Here is a 17,656-nt window from a genome sequence, read left to right as displayed (position 1 = left end):
TCAAGTGGTATTTTTTTAAAAGATCTATTTATTTTGTTTTTGTTATTGTTATTTTATTTTATATTTTCTTTAAAAATTTATTTTATTTATTTGAAAGACAGAGTTACAGAGAGAGGTAGAGGCAGAGAGAAAGGTCTTTGATCCGCGGGTTCACTCCCCAGACAGCCACAATGGCCAGAGCTGCACTGATCCGAAGCCAGGAGCCAGGAGCTTCCTCCAGGTCTCCCATGCAGGCACAGGGGCCCAAGGACCTGGGCCATCTTCTACTGCTATTCCAAGCCATAACAGAGAGCTGGATCAGAAGAGGAGCAGCCAGAACTAGAACCCGCGCCCATATGGGATGCTGGCGCCTCAGGCGAGGGCTTTAACCCATTGTGCCACAGCTCTGACCCCTATTATTGATATTTTAAAGATTTATTTATTTACTTGAAAGACAGAGATACAGAGAAACAGAAGTAGAAATAGATGGAGAGGTCTTCCATCTGCTGGTTCACTCCCCAAATGGCTGCAAGGGCTGGAACTGGGCCAGTCCAAAGGCAGGAGCCAAGAGCTTCATTCAGGTCTCCCATATGGGTCAGGATCCCAAACACTTGGGCCATCCTCTACTGCTTTCCCAGGCACATTAGTAAGGAGCTGGATCCAGGAGCTGAATCAGAAGTGGAGCAGCTGGGACTCAAATCAGTGCCCATATGTGATACCTGCACCATAGGCCGACACCACAGCACCATCCCATATTTACTTGTTTATTTGAAAGGCAGAGCAGCAGAAAGAAAGAGAACAGAGAATTTCCATCCACTAGTTCACTCCCAGCATTCTGATATGGGATGCTGGTTCCTCAGGTAGCACCTGAACTAACATGGCAAACAACTCAATAAACATCATATGCTACACGGAGCTAATTCAGAGAATTCTCACTTATATAGTCAACCCCCTAGCACATTCAGACTCAACACATGGTTTTTCAAGCTCTCTTTGTGGGCATTGTGGACAATTATGTAGAGTCCATTCTCCAACCACTGAAAGACCAGATTCCCACATCTAGAGGGTAGACTCAATGATAGTATAGTAGTTGCAAAGACAAACAGACCTTGAGTACCTTTAATGCTGCTATCTTACTGACCATTTGAAGTTTTCATTTGTACTTAAAATCTAATAAGTGAAGGTACAAATCACAAAGTGCAATGTTAATGCTTGCAAAGTACAAATTTTGGCTCATATATGAAACATTTTGCTAAATTTATTTATTTATTTATTGGCAGGCAGAGTTAGACAGAGAGAGAGAGACAGAGACAAAGGTCTTCCTTCCGTTGGTTCACTCCCCAAATGGCTGCTATGGCCGGCGCGCTGCACCGATCTGAAGCCAGGAGCCAGGTGCTTCCTCCCGGTCTCCCATGCGGGTGCAGGGCCCAAGCACATGGGCCATCCTCCATTGCCTTCCCGGGCCACAGCAGAGAGCTGGACAGGAAGAAGAGCGACCGGGACAGAATCCAGCACCCCAACCGGGACTAGAACCCAGTGTGCCAGCGCTGCAGGCGGAGGATTAGCCTAGTGATCCGCGGCGCCAGCGCTAAATTTAAATAACATTTACAGAATAAAAATTTGTTCTATTTTACTTAATAATTTCAAATCTAAAGAATAAATCAACTGCATCCCAGCTCCACTTTCAATTGTAGCTTCCTGCTAATGTGCACCCTTGGATGCAGCCAATGATGACTCAAGTACTTGGGTATTATTTATTTGAAAGGCAGGGCATCAGAGGGAGGCAGATAGGCACAGAGGATCTTCCATCCACTGGTTCATTCCCCAAATGCCTCGGACAGCCAGGGCTGGGCCAGGCTGAAGCCAGATGCCAGGAACTCCACCCAGGTCTCCCACGTGGGTGGCAGGGGCCCAAGTACCAGGTGCATCGGCAGGAAGCTGGACTGGAAGCAGAGGAGCCAGGACAGCACCAGCACTCAGATACGGGATGCCAGTGTCATAAGCCGTGGTCCAATCCACTGCGCCACAACGCTGGGCCCAGCCTGCACCTCGCTTCTCCCGTTGTCAAGCTGGGCCTCCTTTGTCCTCAGCTCCCCCAGTGGGGCAGGGGCTCCTCAGGGATTCTGCTCAGTGCCTGGGATAGCTGGGGCTTCTCTGTGGAGCAGAGATGGGGCGATGTGTCTCTCCCCACGGGGGACTGGGGTCATTTGCAGAGGACTCAGGAGGTGGAACACAGGCCCAACCTGGATTGAGTTTTAAACCCCTGGCTTCAGCATGGTCCCAACACATAGGGATATTTGGGGGTAAACAGCAGATAGAAGATCTCTCCTTGTCCATCTGTCTGGTTCTCCACCTTTTAAACAAAATTAATAAAAGAATAAGCTTTTAACATCAAGAAAATATTATTTTAGTATTATAGCTTGATAGATGCCTAAATTGTGACTTTTTCAGACTTTTCAGCTTTCCTGAAACTAACTTATTGGTTACTAAATAATTATTTCCCTAAAATATTATTATATAGGACTATAACAAAATAGGTCAAAGTTCAAATTATATTGATTAAACAGAAAACCTGCTAAGTAAACAGAGATGCAATTTTTCCTTTTTTAATGGAGGTATCTAATTTCCTTTCTTTTTTTAAACTAGTATGACTATATATAACAAACAAAAGAAAATGTTTCACTATTTTGTGGGCATCATTATTAGTTTAATTTCCTGGCCGGCGCCGCAGCTCACTAGGCTAATCCTCCACCTTGCGGCGCCGGCACACCGGGTTCTAGTCCCGGTTGGGGCGCCGGATTCTGTCCCGGTTGCCCCTCTTCCAGGCCAGCTCTCTGCTGTGGCCAGGGAGTGCAGTGGAGGATGGCCCAAGTGCTTGGGCCCTGCACCCCATGGGAGACCAGGAAAAGCACCTGGCTCCTGGCTCCTGGTTCCTGCCATTGGATCAGCGCAGTGCGCCGGCCGCAGTGCGCTGGCCGCAGCGGCCATTGGAGGGTGAACCAACGGCAAAGGAAGACCTTTCTCTCTGTCTCTCTCTCTCACTGTTCACTCTGCCTGTTAAAAAAATAAAAAAAAATAAAAAAATTTAAAAAATAGTTTAATTTCCTGTATTAATGAAAATAGTTATTTTGTAGGGGAAGGAAGTGTTAAAAATTTATCAGTTCTGTGTATTGTACACACAAGAACATCAGATCAGTTCATCAGACCGCTAAATATCGCCAAATGGCCAACATTAATACCACGCAGAATAGAAGAAGCACCTCCCCAAGCCCTTCAAGAGTTTGCAAAGTCACGAGATATAATAAAGTAGTCATTACTTTAAGCCACTAAGCTTTGAGGTGTTTTAAGATTATGGCAACCAACGGAACAGAATAGAAACTCCAGAGATCAATTCATGCATCTACCACCAACTTATCTTTGACAAAGGAGCTAAAATCAATCCCTGGAGCAAGGACAGTCTCTTCAACAAATGTTTTTTGGGAAAATTGAATCTCCACATGCAAAAGTATGAAACTAGACTCCTATCTTACACCTTTCACAAAAATCCACTCAATATAGATCAAAGACCTAAATCTATGACCCAATACCATCAAATTACTAGAAAACATTGGGTAAATTCTGCAAGACATTGGCATAGGCAAAGATTTACTGGAAAAGACCCAAGAAACACAGGCATTCAAAGCCAAAATTGACAAATGGGATTACACAAAGCTGAGTAGCTTCTGCCCTACAAAAGAAACATTCAGCAAAGTGAAGAGGCAACTGACAGAATGGGGGAAAATATTTGCAAACTATGTAATTCATAAAGGGTTAATATCCAGAACCTATAAAGAGCTTAAAAATTCAACAACAAACCAAACAATCCAGTTAAGAAACGGGCAAAGGATTTTAACAGGCATTTTTCAAGAGAGGAAATTCAAATGGCAAATGGACACTTGAGAAAATGCTCAAGATCACTAGCCATCAGGGAAATGCAAATCAAAAACACAATGAGGTTTCACCTCACTCCAGTTAGAATGGCTCTCATACAGAAATAAACAAACAACAAATGCTGGCAAGGATATGGGGAAAAAGGTACCCTAATCTGCTGTTAGTGGGAATGTAAACTGGCACAGCCACTGTGGAAGACAGTATGGAGATACTGTAGACCTACCATATGATCCAGCTATCCCACTCCTGGGAATTTACCCAGACCAAAAAAATCAGCATATGAAAAAATGTACCCCCCCCCATGTTCATTGCAGCTCAATTCACAATAGGTAAAATATGGAATCAACCCAGATGTCTATCAGCTGTTGACTGGATAAAGAAACTATGGCGTATAGCCACTATGCAGTACTACTCAGCTGTAAAAAAAAAAAAAAAAAAAAAAAAATCCTATCTTTTGCAACAAAATGAACGCAACTGGAAACCATTATACTTGGTGATATAAGCCAGTCCCAAAAAGACAGTTACCATATGTTTTCCCTGATCCAAGGTAACTAATAAAGTACCTAAAATGTAATGAAATGAAATGGACATTTTGAGATTCAATGATTGTTTACAGCCCTTGTCTCTTCTGTCAAAGAACAGTGTTTTTTTTTTTTTTTCAAACTATTTGTTGAACTCTTTTACTTAGTGTAGAGTAATTTTATGATAATTAAGTAAATTGAAAGTATATCTTTGTGCCAGTGCTGCGGCTCACTAGGCTAATCCTCTGCCTTGCGGCGCCGGCACACCAGGTTCTAGTCCCGGTCAGGGCGCCAGATTCTGTCCCGGTTGCCCCTCTTCCAGGCCAGCTCTCTGCTGTGGCCAGGGAGTGCAGTGGAGGATGGCCCAAGTGCTTGGGCCCTGCACCCCATGGGAGACCAGGATAAGTACCTGACTCCTGCCATCAGATCAGCACGGTGCGCCAGCCGCAGCGCGCCGGCCACGGCGGCCATTGGAGGGTGAACCAATGGCAAAAGGAAGGCCTTTCTCTCTGTGTCTCTCTCTCACTGTTCACTCTGCCTGTCAAAAATAAAATAAAATAAAAATAAAAAAAATTAAAAAAGAAAGTATATCTTTGTAAAAATGAAGAGTTGGAATGGGAGAAGAAGGAAGAAGGGTTGGAGCATGGGCAGGAAGGTGGGTAGGGTAGGAAGTGTTACTATGTTCCTAAATCTGTATATATGAAATGCATGAAACTTGTATAACTTAAATAAAATTAAAAATAAATAAATAAGATTATGGCAAAATAAAACTGAAACATTTACAAAGCTGATAAATTAGGAGGTTATTTACTTTATGAACTGATTTAATATGAATCAGTGAAATAGATGAGGTTGTTTATGTAGTACTTGATTTGACTTATTTTAAAAAAAACATTTATAACTAAGTATAATGAACTGAGTAGTTCTAAACTAAGTTCCCTTGGTTATTCTAATAAAACTCATGCCTAAATAACCTGATTCCAAATTCTTGAGAACTAAGGTAAAGAAAAACACTTTTTTTTTCCCTGAGAATTCTAAGGATTCTGGAATTAATGATTTCTTCAGTAATCCTTTTCGATCTCTTACAATGTACCTGTTCTGGGTACTGAGACAGAATAGTAAGGAGGACAAAGGTCCTGATTTCACATAGCTCATATTCAGGCAAACTATGATAATAAATTTACTTTGAGATGTATTATCTTGGCCGGGGCTGTGGCTCAATAAGCTAATCCTTTGCCTGCGGCGCCAGCACACCAGGTTCTAGTCCCAGTCGGGGCGCTGGATTCTGTCCCGGTTGCTCCTCTTCCAGTCCAGCTCTCTGCTGTGGCCAGGAAGGCAGTGGAGGATGGCCCAGGTGCTTGGGCCCTGCACCCACATGGGAGATCAAGAGAAACACCTGGCTCCTGGCTTTGGATTAGCTCGGTGCGCAGGTCGCAGCACGCCGGCCACAGCGGCCATTGGGGGGTGACCCAACGGAAAAGGAAGACCTTTCTCTTTGTCTCTCTCTCTCACTGTCCACTCTGCCTGTCCAAAAAAAAAAAAAAAGAGAGAGATGTATTATCTTTCAGAGATCACTGGCATATTCAAATGTCTGTATATGATAAGCATCCAGAAATAAAAGCAAAAAGTAGCAAAAGAACTAAAATTCAGAGTTAGAATGAATAGGATTTGGTATGTATATTACTCCCTGATAAAGTCTGAGAGTTTTAATCACATGGCTCCATTAATGAGAAGTCCAATACGAGCATGGGCACACCTTCTATGCTCAAGGGTCATGAGAGTTGTTTTTATGTCCCTTGGAGCTGTTTCCCCTATGTTAGGTTTATTCTCTGGCAGGCCCATTTTTCTCCCCAGAACAGTACACATGGCTATGGAAAGTACTTGGGTCATGTTGAGAGTCCGTACACAGTGTGGAACATAGTTCGCACTCAGTAAGTATTTGCTGAATGGAAGCTCAACTTACAATTCCAGATTCTAAAAGGTGACCCTCTTTGCCCTACCATTCATTGCAAACCTCAAATGGATTAGCCTTGTGTTGACAATGCATCCATTCCTAGACCAACCACTATATATTCATGTACAAAATATGGACTCTAGATATCAATTAGAAAATAAAATTATTCTAATTTTCGTTACTGGATACATAATGAGATGTTGGATTGCTTCTTTAGTATTTATTGGGACTGCAGATGTTCTTTGTCGTATATATAGTATATTAAGTGGCCCAAGGGTCTTAATCAAGTTAAATGTGTTTAAATTTTAAAAAATCACTTTTTAAATTGGCTGATCTTGTTCCTGTGTCATCCATGAAAACCCCACTGTCTTCCTATGGCATGGGAAAGAGGCAGTTCTTGAAAGGAAAGGATATATCATAGACAATGTAATGAAGGATATTCCCTACGGGGTAAATGAGAACAAAACGTAGTAACCCCAAGAAGAGAGTCTAAAAAATACTCATAACAAAAAGCTAGTAAAATAAAGAATCAGAAAGTAGGAGATAGCCCAGAACAGTGTGATATTTTAGGAAGTGAGAGACAGGGATGGTTTTACAAGGAATTCAACGAAGTCTAATCCAGCATATAAAAGAGGAAAAGAACCGAGAATACTTGTAAATTCCAATCTAGTGTGACTTTCTGGATACGTTAAAAATATGTAATGAACATCTACTGTGGGCCAGGCTTTTTGTTAAGGACTGGAACTTTATTGTTATCTTCATGTGGTTTACAGTCTCCTTGGGAATATATAACGGCAAATCGCAAATACAGCGTAAGAGTTTGTCTCTGGAAAACACCTGATCCAGGAACCATAAGATTACTGTCTCAGAGCCTACAGAGTAATTTTTCAGACATTAATGCTTGGCTCTATGGCCCATATCGATCAATCAACAAAAAGATGAATGAAAAAAGAATTTTTAAAATTGTTAATTTCCAGTAATGTAATTATTATTGACAGTCATTACCATGTACCCATTTGCCACAAACACAGAAAGTTGATTGCAAGCCATGTTTATCAATTCCATGTTCCAGAGGATATGATTCAATTGTCATTATAATATGATGGGTTTCATAAAATTTGTCCTATAACATTTTAATTCTAACCAGTGGGATGAGGTTCTCTGAGTACTGAATTCATTTAATATGGTTAAGAATATTTAAGGAATCAAAGATAATCTAAATAAATGGGGAGATAGAATATGTCCATGGAAGACTCAATGTGATAAAGATGTCAGTTCTCCCCAGATTAATCTATAAGTGTAATACAAATCCTATCAAAGTCCCAACAAGGTCTTTTGTATATGAATGAATTCTAAAACTTATATGGAAAAGCACAGAACTTAAACTAGCTGAAACCATTTTGAGAAAGAAGAATAGAATGGAAAGAATCATTCCCAAACATTAAGATTTACTATACAGCTATGGTAATCAAGACAGCATGATATTGGCAGAAGGATAGACAAATAGATTAATGGAACAGAATGGAGAAACCAGAAATAGACCAAAACAAATATAAACAGTGGATTTTTGACAAAAGTTCAAAACCAACTCAATGCTCTAAATCAATGGGACATCCATATAGGCAAGGAAGTAAACTTAGACTTAACCTCATATTACACAAAAATGAATCTAGAATGGATCAAACACATTAAATGTAAAATGGAAAACTATAAAAAATTTAGGAAAAATTCTTTTTGTTCTAAGACTAAGCAGAGTTTTAGATTTAACACCAAAGCGGGGAAAACCCTTAAAAGGAAAAATGTATGAATTATACTTCATCAAAACTAAAAACTGCTTCTCCTCCAAAAACCACATGGAACACTATAAACTGGGAGAAAGTAAACACAATCCACACACCGATGAAATAGTAGCCAAATATATAAAGAACTCTCATAACTAAATGATTGTTTTTTAAAAATCTAATAAAATTGATAAAGATATGAAGTGACAAGTCACTGAGGGTAAATAGATGGATAATAAGCACATGAAAAGATGTTCAACACCATTAGCCATCCAGGAAATGCAAAAACAAGATAGTACCACACTATCAGAACAGCTAAAATACAAAAAAGTGACAACACACAATGTTGTCAAGGAGAAAGAGAAACTGGAGCATTCCTATATTGCTGGTGTGAATATAAACTGCTACAGTCATTCTGGAAAACAGTCTGGCAGTTTACTTACTACAGACATTTAACTATCATACAAATTAGCAATTGTACTCTTGAGCATTTATTACAGAAAAATAACAACTTACGTTAACCAAAAAGTTTGTATATGGAGATTTGTAGATGCTTTTCTTCTTTTTAAGATTTATTTTGTTTATTCAAAAGGCAGAGTTACAGAGAGAAAGAGAAGGAGAAACAGAGAGAGATCTTCCATCCTCTGGTTCACTCCCCAAATGGCCACAAGGACCAGGGCTCAGCCAGGAGCCAGGAGCTTCTTCTGGGTCTCCCACATGGGTGCAGGGGCCCACGTGCCTAGACCATCTTCAGCTGCTTTCCCAGGCACACCAGCATGGAGCCAGATCAGAAGTGGAGCGGCTGGGACTGGAACTGCTGGCACTGCAGTCCCTGATATTTTTTGCGTAATACCTAGAAACTAAAAGCACTCAGATATCTTTCAATGGATGGATGTTTAAGCAAACATAGTACATCCATTCCATGAACTACTATTCAGAAATAGAAAGAAATAAACTACTGATGTACTGATGCTTGCAGCAGTAGAGGAATCACCAGAGAACTGAGTTGAGTAGAAAAGGTTACCCCTAAATCTTAGACAAGATTCAATTTGTATAACATCCTTTACATTACAAAATTATAGAAATAGACAAGATTCATGGTTGCTAAAAGGAGGACAGGAAAATATATGGGATCATTAGGGTGATGGAACTATTTTTTATCTCACTCTGGTATGGAAACACAAAGCTACACATAACATAACACATTGCACAGAACTAAACACATCAGGGCTGGCGCTGTGGCATAATGGGCTAAGCCTCGCCTGCTGTGCTGGCATTCCATATGGGTGCCAGTTTGAGTCCTGGCTGCACCTCTTCTGATTCAGCTGTCTGCTATGGCCTGCGAAAGCAGTAGAAGATGCCCAAGTGCTCGGGCCCCTGCATCTCTGTTGGAGACCCGGAAGAAACTCCTGGCTCCTGGCTTCAGATCAATGAGCTCCAACCATTGCAGTCATTTGGGAAATGAGCCAGTGGCTAGAAGATCTTTCTCTCTGTGTTTCCCTCTCTCTTTATATAACACTACCTTTCAAATAAATAAATAAAAATCTAAAAAAAAAAAAAACTAAGCATGCCCACATGTGTGTTTAGTACAAGTAAATCTGAGTAAGATTATTGATTTGATTGTGAAATAGCACTATAGTTTTGCAAGATGCTATCATTAGGGGAAACTATAAATGATATACAAACTCTGTATTATGCTTCTTACAGTTACATGTGTATCTACAATTATCTCAAAATAAGAATCTTAATTTTAAGACAATTATCTCTAGATTTTAGCAATCAAAATAATGTGAATTCCTCATATTAGCCCTTAACCAATTAGCTCATGTTAAGTCAGGGCAAATAAGAATCCCTGGCCTTCATAACTTTGCCCATTCTTGGTTGCTGCAGTATAGCAAATGATTACAATCAAAACAGAAGGAATCACCTTGGTTTGTCAGCCGCTGGCTACAGAGCCAGAAATGCAGAAAGATGAGAGAGCAAGTGGCAGCTGCTCTTAAGAAAAGCACATGTCACTCCTCTCAGCCTATAAGTGGATCAAAAGCTACAATGCAGAAGAGGCTATTGTCTGGCACAGCCTCCTGTCACGGAAAAGAAAGGCAATCAGGTAGCACGTGGTGTCCACCACAAAGAAAAACCACCACTAGTTTGACTGACCTGGGCAAGGAAGCCGGGCAGCTGCTGCTGCTGCTGCTTCCCAAGCAGCCAACATAGATACAAAAAATAAAGGGAAGCCCCGCTGTCCCTTAAGAAAATATTTCAATTCCCTTTTTGGTAATGAAACCATCATTTACCAATAAACTGAAAAAATACAAGTGGGAAGTGACTTGCCAATACCTCAGACTTAGTAAATGACAAAGTTAGGATTCAAAACCAAGTTTTCTAAATCCAAGGCCAATATTCTCTCCAAGGCCAGCCACACCACTCCTGCTGACAGCTTTAGACAGTCTTTGGCCAATAACCATACAAAGCGCTGTAACTGGCAGAAGAAGAGCTGTATGATTAAATTGATCATTCTTAACTTTCATCATGTGGATTTGGAATACAAGCTTGGAGAGATAAAACTCTGAGCTAGTATGTAGGAAAACTGCGTTGCATGTGAATATCTCATTTCATTAATAACATACAAAACGCGTTCAAGTACACTTGATCCCCACACAATCCTATAAAATAGGTAAGGCTGGGTTTGTTATAACCATTTATTAAAGTGAGAAAAATGAGGCTCAGTAAGACTAAGTGACTTGCCAAAGATGACAGAGTTATTTTGTGAGAGACGGAGCTGGAACAAGAGCTCACATTCTCCATCTGCAGGTTCTTTTACACTTCTTTTTCTGTTTTATTAATTTTTCTACACACAAAAGGATGTATATTATGATCAACCACCCACTTTAAGAACCAGAGCATTGTCCTTAATGTTGAAACCCCTGGATTCCCCGTCCTCAGGGCCACTGTGTTTCCCAATTCCAGGAGTGCAGAGTGTGTAGAACATACTGCCACGGCCTTCCTAGCATTGTGCCCTGACCCACGTCACCTCTCTCCTCTCAGTCTTGAACTGTGTTTACCACTACCTTGCTTTTCTTCATATTTACCACATAGCTTTATCTAACGGGAAAAATACATTGTTTAGTTTTGCCTATTTTTTATGTTTTAAGTGAATTCATACAGTTCACAGTCTTCCACAAGTTGCTTTTTCCCTCTTGTAAAAATTCTGTGTTGTATTTGTGAGCTGCATCCAGGTTGATGTTAAGTAGCTGTCATTTTTTCATTTTCCACTGCAGTCAGATATTCCATAGTATGAATTTCTCACAATTTCTCTAGTCTGTTGCTATGGAATATTTGAGTTGCTTCCATATTTGGGTTATCATGAAGAATGCAACCATGAATATTATGGTATATGCCTCCTGATCCACAGGAGTAAGATTTTTCCTAGATATGAAAGTAGGAGTATTAATGCTGGGTTGTAAGATTTATATATCTTTGGGGCCAGAGTTGTGGCATAGCGGGTAAAGCTGCTGCCTGCAACACTGGCATCCTTTGGAAGCTCGTTCATTTGTATCTTGGCTGCTCCTGTTGCAAACCAGTTCCATGCTAATGGACCTGGGAAAGCAAAGGAAGCTGGCCCAAGTGCTTGGGCCCCTGAACCCAAGTGGGAGACCCAGAAGAAGCTTCTCTGTAACGCTACCTCTAAAATAAATAAAATTAGCTTTGCTAACATGGAAAGCCAAGACACCCTGGGGAAAAAAAAAAAAGAAGAAGAAGAAGAAGACCTAAATGAAAGATCTCTGCGAGTGAGATCCCAGTGGAAAGAACGGGGCCATCAAAGAAGGAGGTACCTTTCTCTGAAGGGAGGAGAGAACTTCCACTTTGACTATGACCCTGTCGGAATAAGATCAAAGTCGGTGAACTCAAAAGGCTTCCATTGCCTTGGCAACTCATGACTAGAGCCTAGGGAGATTACTGATGCCATAAACAAGAGTGTCAAATTGTTAAGTCAACAACAGGAGTCACTGTGCACTTACTTCCCATGTGGGATCTGTCCTTAGTGCATTGTCAATGTGAAGTAATGCTATAACTAGTACTCAAACAGTATTTTACACTTTGTGTTTCTGTGTGGGTGCAAACTGATGAAATCTTTACTTAATATATACTAAATCGATCTTTTGTATATAAAGATAATTGAAAATGAATCTTGATGTGAATGGAATGGGAGAGGGAGCGGGAGATGGGAGGGGTGTGAGTGGGAGGGAAATTATGGGGGGGGAGCCATTGTAATCCATTAACTGTACTTTGGAAATTTCTATTTACTAAATAAAAAATAAATAAATAAATAAATTAGCTTTGCTAAAAAACGTACACATTCTCAACATTATTAATTAGAAATTTTTTCAAGATTTTGCATAAATTTATATTTTGATAATTAGTGTTTAAGAGTTTCAGCTTTGCCGGCACCATGGCTCAATAGGCTAATCCTCCACCTTGTGGCGCCGGCACACCAGGTTCTAGTCCCAGTCAGGGCGCCGGATTCCGTCCCGGTTGCCCCTCTTCCAGGCCAGCTCTCTGCTGTGGCCAGGGAGTGCAGTGGAGGATGGCCCAAGTGCTTGGGCCCTGCACCCCATGGGAGACCAGGAGAAGCACCTGGCTCCTGCCTTCAGATCAGCCCAATGCGCCGGCCGCCGGCTGCCGGCCTCGGCAGCCATTGGAGGGTGAACCAATGGCCAAAGGAAGACCTTTCTCTCTGTCTCTCTCTCTCACTGTCCACTCTGCCTGTCAAAAAAAAAAAAAAAAAAAAAAGTTTCAGCTTTATCCATATGTTCAGCAGTCCTTGGAATTATTATACATTTTCTTTTTTGCTACTATAATGGGTATAAAACTTCACTGTACGTTGTTGTGGTTCTAATTCACATTTCCCTGATTACTAATGGGGCTGAACCTTTCACCCATGTGCCTGTCTGTGCTTGGTTTATTTCACTTAACATAATGACCTCCAGTTCTATGATGCTGTTGCAAATGACAAGATTCCATCCTTTCTGATGGCTGAGTAGTAATCAATTGTGCATATGTTCCACATTTTTATTTTCACCTACTTGAAAGGCAGAGTGACACAGGGAGACAGATCTGCTCCCTTCTGCTGATTTACTCCCTAAATGCCCGCAATAGCCAGGCCTGAACCAGGCTCCAGGCTGAAACCAGGAGTCAGTAACGCTATCCCGGTATCCTACATGGGTGACAAAGACCCAAACACTTGAGCCATCATTTAATGTCTCCCAAGATGCATTAGGGGGAAGCTGGGGGGCCCGCGCTGTGGCAGAGCAGATAAAGCAGCTGCCTGCAGTGCAGGCATCCCTATGAGAGCTGGTTCGTGTCTTGGCTGCTCCACTTCCAATCCAGCTCCCTGTTAATGACCTGGCAAAGCGGTGGAAGATGGTCCAAGTCCTTGAGCCCCTGCAACCATGTGGGAGACCCAAAAGAATCTCCTGGCTCCTGGCTTCGGATTGGTCCAGCTCTGGCTGTTGTGGCCATTTGGGTAGTGAACCAGCAGGAGGATCTCTCTCTCTCTCTCTCTCTCTCTCTCTCTGACTCTGCCTGTCTATAACTCTGCCTTTCAAATAAATAAATCTTTAAATAAAGAAGAAGGAGGAGGAAGCTGGATAGGAACTTAAAGAGTCAGGACTCAAATTGAAGCTCTGATATGGGGTTCAGATATCCAAAATGACAGCTTAATGCCGTGTACCACGATGCTCACCACCACCCCCTTTTATGAGATCTTTCTGAGGGACTGTTTTGTTTCATCTCGACAAGCAGTCAACGATCAAACTTATTCGTTTTCTTCTCTATCCACAAATTATTTCCCGGCTGTTATCTTATAATGCAACACGAGTGAAATGATAAACAGTGGCCTTTCTTGCAAAGCTTTTATACTTTGGGAGGAGCAAGTTTGCTCTTGATGTCTTTAGTTAGCATCACTGGTTCTGTCTGTAAAATAAAATTCTTTGTTGGAAACAAGACTGATGGTTAGACATGACCTAAAAGCTGAAACTGTAGCTGTGTCCCCAGGCATCTTTTCTACTGAAGCCATGCATTTTTAGTGTTTTTTTTTTTTTTTAAGAAACCAGTCATCTGTTATCAGCTCAGGAAATAGCAAGTGCAAACTCTAGAGTCACTTTCTCCTAAGCAAGTAGGTAAGACTTTCTCTGGCTCATCAAGACAGAGAAGAGAGCACTGGGTTCTTCAAGGAGACCTAGTACTGGGCACTGTGGACAGCCATGCTGCATGGGTACCAGTTAGCCATGCTGGTCACTACAGCTATGAGTTCCTTATCAGCTCTGCTGAATTAGCCTGCTTCTTTGTTGCAGATACCATCGTAATAAGCAAAGAAGCCTCTGAATTCCCATGGCCAGTAAGAAAACACTTTAAATATATTTGGTAAAAATCATACCTTCTTTTCTAGCTCCTCCATGAGCTCTAAATTGCCAAAAAGAAAGTCCTTCTTGTAGGCAAAGGGATGACAGCTGATGGGCTTGGACTTCGCATCCTGCTGAGTCCACAAAGACACCTGTGGCAACATGTGAAGAGATTGCCGCAGGACGCTGAGGCAAGAAAGAACTGACATGAGAAGTGAAACTCACACTAAGATGCAATGACTTAATCAGCCTTTGTCCTGACTATCAAGGAACAGATTTCTATTTCATTCTTTTTGGTATTTTCTTTTTCTACTTAATACCATTGGTTGGACTCTTTACTTAACACAGAATTATTCTTAGGTGTTGAAATTCAATTGAAAATTGAACCCTGTTTAAAAAAAATGAGTGGGAATAAGAGAGGGAGGAGATGTACAATTCAGCACATGTTCCCTCGGTCTTACACCTAAGGGTAAAGCTAAAAACTTACCATGGGACTCCAAATCCCATTAAGTTGGCAGGTACTAATGCCATCTTACTAGTTAAAATGATCAGTTTAAGTTCATAACTGATCATAAAGATAGGATTAAGTGTCAAAGGGATCACATAAATAAGATCCAATGTCTGCTAATAATAATTGATACAATTAAAAAAGCAGAGATCGAACATGGTAAGTGGGCCACAAGCAGAATCAGAGTGACAAATGCCCTAAACAGCACTCTGGCCTCAGAATCAGCCTTTAAGGCATTCAAATCTGGCTAAAAAGTCCATGAGAGCATTTCAGGCATGGAAAGCCAAGACACTGTGGCAAAAAATGACCTACATGAAAGATCTCTGTGAGTGAGATCCCAGCAGAAAGAACGGGCCATCAAAGAAGGAGGTGCCTTTCTCTAAAGGGAGGAGAGAACTTCCACTTTGATTATGGCCCTGATTAAATACCGACGGAGTTTGTGAACTCAAGAGGCTTCCATAACCTTGGCAGCTCATGACAAAAGCCTCAGGTGATTACTGATGTCATAAATAAGAGTGTCAATTGCTAAATCAACAACAGCAGTCTCTGTGCATTTGTTCCCCATGTAGGACCTCTGCCCTCAATGTGTTGTACCAAGAATTAACAGTAAAACTAGTCTTCAAACGGTGCTGTATACTTAGTGTGTCTGTATGGGTGCAAATTGTTGAAATCTTTTTTTTATTTTTTATTTTTTATTTTTTATTTTTTGACAGGCAGAGTAGACAGTGAGAGAGACAGAGACAGAGAGAAAAGTCTTCCTTTTCAGTTGTTTCACCCTCCAATGGCTGCCGCGGCTGTCGTGCTGTGGCCGGCGCATTGCGCTGATCCGAAGACAGGAGCCAGGTGCTTCTCCTGGTCTCCCATGGGGTGCAGGGCCCAAGCACTTGGGCCATCCTCCACTGCACTCCCTGGCCACAGCAGAGAGCTGGCCTGGAAGAGGGGCATCTGGGACAGAATCCTGTGCCCCGACCGGGACTAGAACCGGGTGTGCCGGCACCGCAGGCAGAGGATTAACCTGTTAAGCCGCGGCGCCGGCCCAAATTGTTGAAATCTTAACTAGAGTTGATCTTCTGTATATAAAGATAATTAAAAATGAATCTTGCTGGTGCCGCAGCTCACTAGGCTAATCCTCTGCCTGCGGCTCCAGCACTTTGGGTTCTAGTCCCAGTTGGGGCGCCGGATCCTGTCCTGGTTGCTCCTCTTCCAGTCCAGCTCTCTGCTGTGGCCCGGAAAGGCAGTGGAGGATGGCCCAGGTCCTTGGGCCCTGCACCCACATGGGAGACCAGGAGGAAGCACCTGGCTCCTGGCTTCGGATTGGCACAGTATGCTGGCCATAGCAGCCATTTGGGGGTTGAACCAACAGAAGGAAGACCTTTATGTCTCTCTCTCTCTCTCTCTCTCACTATCTAATTGCCTGTCAAAAAAAAAAAAAAGAAAAAAGAATCTAAATGAAGAATGGGATGGGAGAGGGAGTAGGAGATGGGATGGTTTGGGGGTGGAGGGCAGGTATGGGGGGAAGAACTGCTACAATCCAAAAGTTGTACTTATGAAATTTATATTTATTAATTAAAAGCTTTCTATAAAAAATATAAAAGAGAAACGAGCATATTTCACATGCATGTGTGCAGGTTTGTTGGGGGGAGGGTTCACTGCCACATACAGAGCTATGAAAATTTTCTGGATAATTGAATGTTGAATATGAACAGGAATTTTTCTATCTCTAGTAGCAAATCACAGTGCCTATGAGTGGTGTTAAAAAATTCATGGAAAATGTGCATTATGAAAATACCATGCATGTATGTAAAAAACTCTTTTGGCACCAAAATGAACTTTCAACTCTGTATTCTCTGAAAAAAACAAAAAGAACTGACATGGTCATCTTTCTGCTTTTTTTTTTTTTTTTTGAGCTTTTTTTTTTTTTAATGTAGGCAGACGTTGATTGCTATAAACTGCCCTATTTGTACTGCTTTTGCTGTATCCCATTGGATTTGGTATACTGTGTTTTCATTTTCATTCATTTCCTCCTTTGTTTCCTTGACCTATTGATTGTTCAGGAATATGCTGTTTAATTTCCTTGTGCTTGTATAGTTTCCAAAGTTTTTTTATTATTAATTCCTCCTTTTACTGCATTGTGGTCATAAAAGATACTCAATATGATTTCTATTCTTTAAAATTTTTTGAGGCTTGGGCCGGCATTGTGGCTTAACTGGTTAGGCAGCCACTCGAGATGCCGGACTCCTATATGGACACTGGTTCAAGATCAGCTGTTCCTCTTCCAATCTAGCTCCCTGCTAATGCACCCGGAAAAATGGCAGAAGATGACCCGAGTTCTTGGGTCCCTGCACCCATGTGGGAGACCCAGATGAAGCTCCTGGCTCCTGGCATCAGTCTGGCCCAGTCCTAGCCATTGCAGCCATTTGGGGAGTGAACCAGCAGATGGAAGAGCTCTCTAACTCTCTCTGTAACTCTGCCTTTTGAATAAATAAATACATCTTTTTAAAAAATTTAGTGAGGCATGTTTTTTGACCTACCATATGATTTGTCTTGAAAATTATCCCATGTGCTGTTGAGAAGAATGTGTA

At 41.5% G+C, this 17,656-nt stretch overlaps 1 pseudogene; it reads right to left on the bottom strand.

Moving 5' to 3' along the window:
• LOC149125038 (endoplasmic reticulum membrane-associated RNA degradation protein-like) overlaps window positions 1-17,656 on the bottom strand; it is a 98,523-nt pseudogene that overhangs the window by 68,683 nt on the left and 12,184 nt on the right.

This window comes from Oryctolagus cuniculus, chromosome 8 (assembly GCF_051225735.1).
Source record: "Oryctolagus cuniculus isolate XC-2025 breed Fujian yellow rabbit chromosome 8, ASM5122573v1, whole genome shotgun sequence".
Taxonomy (NCBI): Eukaryota; Metazoa; Chordata; class Mammalia; order Lagomorpha; family Leporidae; genus Oryctolagus; species Oryctolagus cuniculus.
This window is presented reverse-complemented; position numbering and strand designations above follow the sequence as displayed.